Genomic DNA, 6,772 nt, shown 5'->3' with positions numbered 1-6,772 from the left:
CTGAATACAACAAAAACAAATTATTACTATATTTTTTGCAGCAGCAGCATCACAGGCAGCAGCTGACGAAAAATTAATACACATTGCAGTGACGGTACTGTGATACCGTTACATAACTATGATGTACACTCAGATGACGAAAGTCATGGAATACTTCCTAATATCGTCTCGGACCACATTTTGCCCAGCGTATTGCAGCAACTCTACGTGGCATGCTCAACAAGTCGTTGGAAGTCCACTGCACAAATACTAAGCCATGCTGCTTCTATAGCAGTCCATAATTAGTAAAGTGTTGCCGGTGCAGGATCTTCTGCACTAACTGACACCTCGGTTATGTCCCATAAATATTCCATGAGCTTAGCGCTGCAGGTGATGTGCTCCTAGCAAAGGCACTCTCGTCGGTCGTCTGCTGTCAAAGCCCATTAATGCCAAATTTCGCTTCACTGCCATAACGGATGCGTTCGTCATACCTCCCACATTGGCTTCTGCGGTTAAAAATGGTTCAAATGGCTCTAAGCACTATGGGACTTAACATCTGATGTCATCAGTCCCCTAGACTTAGAACTACTTAAACCTAACTAACCTAAGGACATCACACACATCTATGCCCGAGGCAGGATTCGAACCTGCGACCGTAGCAGCAGCGCGGTTCCGGACTGAAGCGCTCGGCCACATCGGCCGGCTTCTGCGGTTGCTTCACGCAGTGTTGCTTCTCTGTTAGCACTGACAGCTGTAGGCAAATGCCGCTGCTCTCGATCATTAAGCGAAGGCTGTCGGCCATTGCATTGTCCGTGGTGAGAGGTAATGCCTGGAATTTGGTATTCTCGGCACACGCTTGACCCTGTGAATCGCAGAATATTGAATTCCCTGACGATTTCCGAAATGGAATGTCGCATATGTCTAGCTTCAACTACTATTCCGCGTTCAATTCCCGTAGTGCCGCCATAATCACGCCGGAAACCTTTTCGCATAAATCACAGGAGTACAGATGACTGCTCCGCCAATGCACTGCCCTTTTACACCTTGTGTACGCGGTACTACGGTTATCTGTATGTGTGCATATCGCTACCACATGACTTGTCACCTCAATGTAGAATTACTCTAGGTGTAAAACCCTAGTCCGATATAACTGAGTGCTTGAAATGTCCAATCTTATCAGCTAAACAAAATAAATGTGTGTCTGTACGAGCGCTAATCTCTCTCATCTTGTTCTCACTATCCCTCTACGAGATATAATTTGGGAGCAGCATAATGCTCGGACTGTTTCCTGTGAACAGATGTTATCTAAATTTACCCAGCAACGTTCCAGTAGAACTACGTCGTCTTTCTTCCCCAGATATCCAATTAAGATCCTGGAGCGTTTCCGTGACACTTTAGTAGGGCTACAGCGACGTGTTACGATCTCAGCAACGCGTCTATGAATTCGGCCCATTTCTGATGTTCCATCAACTTGACAAGGACTCCAAAAGTCGGAACAATACTGCAGTTTGGTGTAACTTACTCGCAGGTGCACTCCACTTTGCCAGAACACTTTCAACAAATCGAAGTCAAACATTCGCTTTCCCTTATATGAACTACTTCCACAAGTTCGAGCCTTCTCACATAACTTTCTATGTGTACTCTCCATAGGTTAGGTTAGTGTTGTTTAACGTCCCGTAGATAACGAGGTCATTAGAGACGGAGCGCAAGCTCGGGTTAGGGAAGGCTTGGCTCTGAGCACTATGGGACTCAACTGCTGTGGTTATCAGTCCCCTGGAACTTAGAACTACTTAAACCTAACCAACCTAAGGACATCACACTCATCCATGCCCGAGGCAGGATTCGAACCTGCGACCGTAGCAGTCGTACGGTTCCGGACTGCGCTCCTAGAACCGCGAGACCACCGCGGCCGGCGGTTAGGGAAGGATGGGGAAGGAAATCGGCCGTGCCCTTTCAAAGGAACCATCCCGGCATTTGCCTGAAACGATTTAGGGAAATCACGGAAAACCTAAATCAGGATGGCCGGACGCGGGATTGAACCGTCGTCCTCCCGAATGCGTACTCTCCATAGTTGTACGATGTGTCGTGAACACGTCGGTGATCATTAATCTCGTAATCAATTACTATAGGAGTCTTCTTTGTTGTTGGGATCAACGTTTCTGGAATTCCTTATGATTGTGTACGAACTATAGCAGAGTCAATAGATAGTCCACTCTAAAACGACTGTCGGTGCTGTGGCTGTCGGGAGTGGCAATTTTGATGTTATGTCGGAAGACGGTGCGTGTGACATCCGACCGATATTTACTTGTTTCCGGCGGTCACTACCAACTCTGAGTGCTGTGCACCAGTATGCTGACGCTGCCGTAGCTATATTGTCACAATTTGGATTCTGTTTTACAGATTAAATATAGGAAGACATTTTCAACTAAAGTAAAAAAATAGTCATTGATCTTATGTTCAGTGTTACGTAAATTCTACGACAGTCTGTGTAAATTAAGTTTGATTTATGGAGTAACTGCTACGTACTTTTGAAGCAAAGAGTATCTTCAATGAAAATATCGGTAATTTTAAACCCTTTTAAATTCGGTTAGTACAATATTTATGTGGTATACAGTTTTACGTCTGCTCTCGTTTCCGAGTACTTACACGTTAGAATAAAGTGTCGTCTGACTATGATCGCTGCGTCGGGAAAGCTCCTATACAGTATCCACCGAGGTCGGTCGGCTTCTGTGGAAACAGCTACTCCCGTCCTTAGCGCGCCTACGTTCTTCGAAGGGTGGACGATTAGTACACAACAGCTTCCCCATCACCTTATGTGATAAGTAGTTTTTTTTTTTGTGTGTGTGTGTGTGTGTGTGTGTGTGTCAAGAACGCAGGAGCTCAAATACGCTATCTTGAGGCAAGTTTTACCACGATCAGAATCAGCTTAAATTATGCTTCCGAGAAACGCCTGATCCACGTAGTGTACGGCCAACTGTAATGTATTGGTGCGGTTCGGTTCGTATGTTCTTGTTGTTGTGGTGTTCAGTCCAGAGAGAGGTTTGATGGAGCTCTCCATGCTACCCCATCCTGTGCAAGCTGCTTCATTTCGGAGTAACTACTGCAACCTACATCCCTCTGAATCTGCTTGGTGTATTCATTCCTTGGTTTCTCTTTACGATTTTTACCCTCCACGCTTTCCTCCAGTACTAAACTTGTGATCCCTTGGTGCCTCAGAACGTGTTCTAACAACCGATCCCTTTTTCTAGTCAAGTTGTATCACAAATTCTTGTTCTTCCCAATTTTTTTCAGTACCTCCTGATTAGTTACGTGATCTACCCATCTAATCTTCGGCATTCTTCTGTAGCACCACATTTCGAAAGCTTCTATTCTCTTCTTGTCTAAACTATTTATCGTCCATGTTTCACTTCCATACATGGCTACGCTCCATATAAATACTTTCAAAAAAGGCTTCCTGACACTTTGATCTATACACGATGCTAACAGACTTCTCTTCTTCAGAAACGCTTTATAATGCTACAAAAAGGACGTCTTTCTGACTTCATTACAAAATATAAAGCTCAAGTTATTACATAACCGAACTGCATAAAGATGAGCTAACAGTTGTGCGAGGGGTCGTCTACGAAGTACGTTAGTCTGGCCACACAAAGCAGTAAAAGCAACAAATTTTAATGTACAGTTTTATTGTACAGAAGTATACATTGTGAAAACATAAGAGAGTTACTCAGATTTCAAAATTCACCTTCTCAAAGACGGATGAAACGGGTAATACTTTTGACAACAGAAATAAGAGCCACGCTAAGAAAAAAGTACTAAAATTTTGAAATATTCTACTGTCTAATTATTCTGGAATGATTGAATTTCTCACATTCCATTGGTGCACATTCAATGAGGCAGGAATCACCGGTAGCAAACAGTATTAATTATAACATTTGTCTGGTGTTATTAATATTCATGTGTCATGCTGTTTGTTTCTTAATAACGATTTCTTCCCCCGTGAGCACTAAGAGCGGCATGAAATGTGTTGCTGAACAGCCCAGTAGCATGTCCACTAATACTGTTCATTCCGATTTCTCTTGCTTGGCGAGTGTGTTATGAAAATCAATGCTGGTAGTGGTACGTAACAGATGCTGCACCATTTTTGCCAGTTGCTCTGCCCATTCGCTGCACTTATTATCACGGAAACCCTGTATCCAGTGCACATGAGCTATCTGGGCAGCTGCTTAACCTGCTGAGTCTTCTCAGCACGTTGCCTGCCAAGGGATTTGCAGTTTTCCGTTCGGCCGCCTTTGCAAAAGACTGTCGAGCACTCATCAGATCAGTGTATATCAGGACTTTGTCGACTTGCATATCGACGATAGAAGTAATAGATTGATTAACGAAGTAATTGTTCATTGCACAAAAGAGTGTAGTCAGAATAATGACTGGAGCACAACCAAGATCATCTCGCAGACATTCATTTAAGGAACTAGGGATATTCACAGTAGCTATATAAGAAATTTGTTGTTAATGACCCACGCCAATTCAAAAATGGTTCAAAAGGCTCTGAGCACTATCGGACTTAACATCTGTAGTCATCAGTCCCCTAGAACTTAGAACTACTTAAACCTAACTAACCTAAGGACATCACACCCATCCATGCCCGAGGCAGGATTCGAACCTGCGACCGTAGCAGTCGCGCGGTTCCGGACTGAGCACCTAGAACCGCTCGGCCACCGCGGCTAGCCTCCAATTCAAAAGCAGTACGTATGTGCGTAGCTAAAACACTAGGTGAAAACTGATCTTCACTACTTTGGATCAAATCTAACTTTGACACAGAAAGGGGTGAATTGTACTGCCACAAAAGTCTTTAGACACTTACCAAAGAGCATCAGAAGTCTGACAGATAGTCAACCAATGTTTAACAACAAATTTAAATAATTTCTGAATAACAACTTCAATTAATCGATGATTTTTTAGATATGAATTAGCAGTCTTAAAAGCACTCCGTCTTCAGGCCACGAGTGGCCTACCGGGACCATCCGACCGCCTTTTCATCCTCAGAGGAGGATGCGTATAGGAGGGGCGTGGGATCAGCACACCGCCTCCCGGTCGTAAGATGGTATTCTTCACCGAAGCCGCTACTGTTCGGTCGAGTAGCTCCTCAACTGGCATCACGAGGCTGAGTGCACCCCGAAAAATGGCAACAGCGCATGGCGGCCCGGATGGTCACCCATCCAAGTGCCGACCAGGCCCGACAGCGCTTAACTTCGGTGATCTCACGGGAACCGGTGTATCCACTGCGGCAAGGCCGTTGCCGAATTAGTAGTCTTACAAAAAGTAAAAAAATAAAAATACTTGATTTTTGGCTTGTAAAGAAACCTTTTGATAAAATAATAGTACCACATCATTACGAAGTGTGGTATTCGTGATCTGTGGAACAAGTACAAATCTAATGTAATCTGATGAATGGCAAATAACATGATTAATACAGATGCTTATCTACGTAACGAAAGTAATTGGTCCAGCCCTGTTTGGTCATAAAAAACTGCGGCTCGTGTAAAGATACACATTTTGGGACAATATTTGTACAGTTTTATCAGACGTGTAAGTTACGATGCAATTTTGACGCTCTCCATTCAGACGACGGTTCACATCCTTTGGTCACAAGCCCATAACATACGTGACAGTGAATATTTGAAGAAATGTCGTTTGATACAGACCACATGTCCTCTGCGAAACTGATAACATCATGCTGTTAATGTCCGAAGACTTCATCATACTACATTGCCTGACAAAAAAAGTGAGGCCCCGATTGGACGGATGTCAGTATAATTTCGCACACGTACTCACCACAGATGGGTATGTAAACTGTTAGAGCTGCAATTCTCTGTGAGAGCTAGAATGGCCCTCAGAGTACATTAGTGTTTTTCGTGTTTATCGTTGTTACCACGTCTGGTAGTGTATGTAACGTGCGTGAACAAAATCTGATGTTGAGTCATCACTGCGAAGCATACGGATGTGACTGTGGCCCGATGTTGCACTGCACGGGAATGTGAGGCAGACATACTCGTCATAAAGGTTCCGTTCTACGACCTCTGACCAACGGAATGGAGGATCGTCGAGCTGTGCGTCAAGCACATCTGTGCCTGCCGTCCGAGAATAAGTACAGTGCGTTAACTGTAAGACGGCAGAGCTGTGAGGGGAATGCGGGGAGAGGAGGAAGCAAGCATTGGCTGTCGAGGGAGAGGAGCAGTTGGGAGGGGGGGGGGGGAGGGGACAAGGCACGCCTACCAGTTGCAGTGCTAGCACTACAAATTGCGCGTCATGCTTACACGAAAGCAGACGAAAGGCTTGGAAGTAAAACTCGCTTTAAATGTTGTTCGTAAACGAAACTGAAATCGTCATGTAGATTAATATATATATATACAGGGCTATTACAAATGATTGAAGCGATTTCATAAGTTCACTGTAGCTCCATTCATTGACATATGGTCACGACACACTACAGATACGTAGAAAAACTCATAAAGTTTTGTTCGGCTGAAGCCGCACTTCAGGTTTTTGCCGCCAGAGCGCTCGAGAGCGCAGTGAGACAAAATGGCGACAGGAGCCGAGAAAGCGTATGTCGTGCTTGAAATGCACTCACATCAGTCAGTCATAACAGTGCAACGACACTTCAGGACGAAGTTCAACAAAGATCCAGCAACTGCTAACTCCATTCGGCGATGGTATGCGCAGTTTAAAGCTTCTGGATGCCTCTGTAAGGGGAAATCAACGGGTCGGCCTGCAGTGAGCGAAGAAACGGTTGAAC

At 44.5% G+C, this 6,772-nt stretch overlaps 1 pseudogene; it reads right to left on the bottom strand.

The window, feature by feature from the left end:
• Positions 1 to 5,159: 5,159 nt before the first annotated feature.
• LOC126199733 (5S ribosomal RNA) lies at positions 5,160 to 5,277 on the bottom strand (annotated as a pseudogene).
• Positions 5,278 to 6,772: the final 1,495 nt, after the last annotated feature.

Source organism: Schistocerca nitens, chromosome 8 (assembly GCF_023898315.1).
Source record: "Schistocerca nitens isolate TAMUIC-IGC-003100 chromosome 8, iqSchNite1.1, whole genome shotgun sequence".
Lineage (NCBI taxonomy): Eukaryota > Metazoa > Arthropoda > Insecta > Orthoptera > Acrididae > Schistocerca > Schistocerca nitens.
This window is presented reverse-complemented; position numbering and strand designations above follow the sequence as displayed.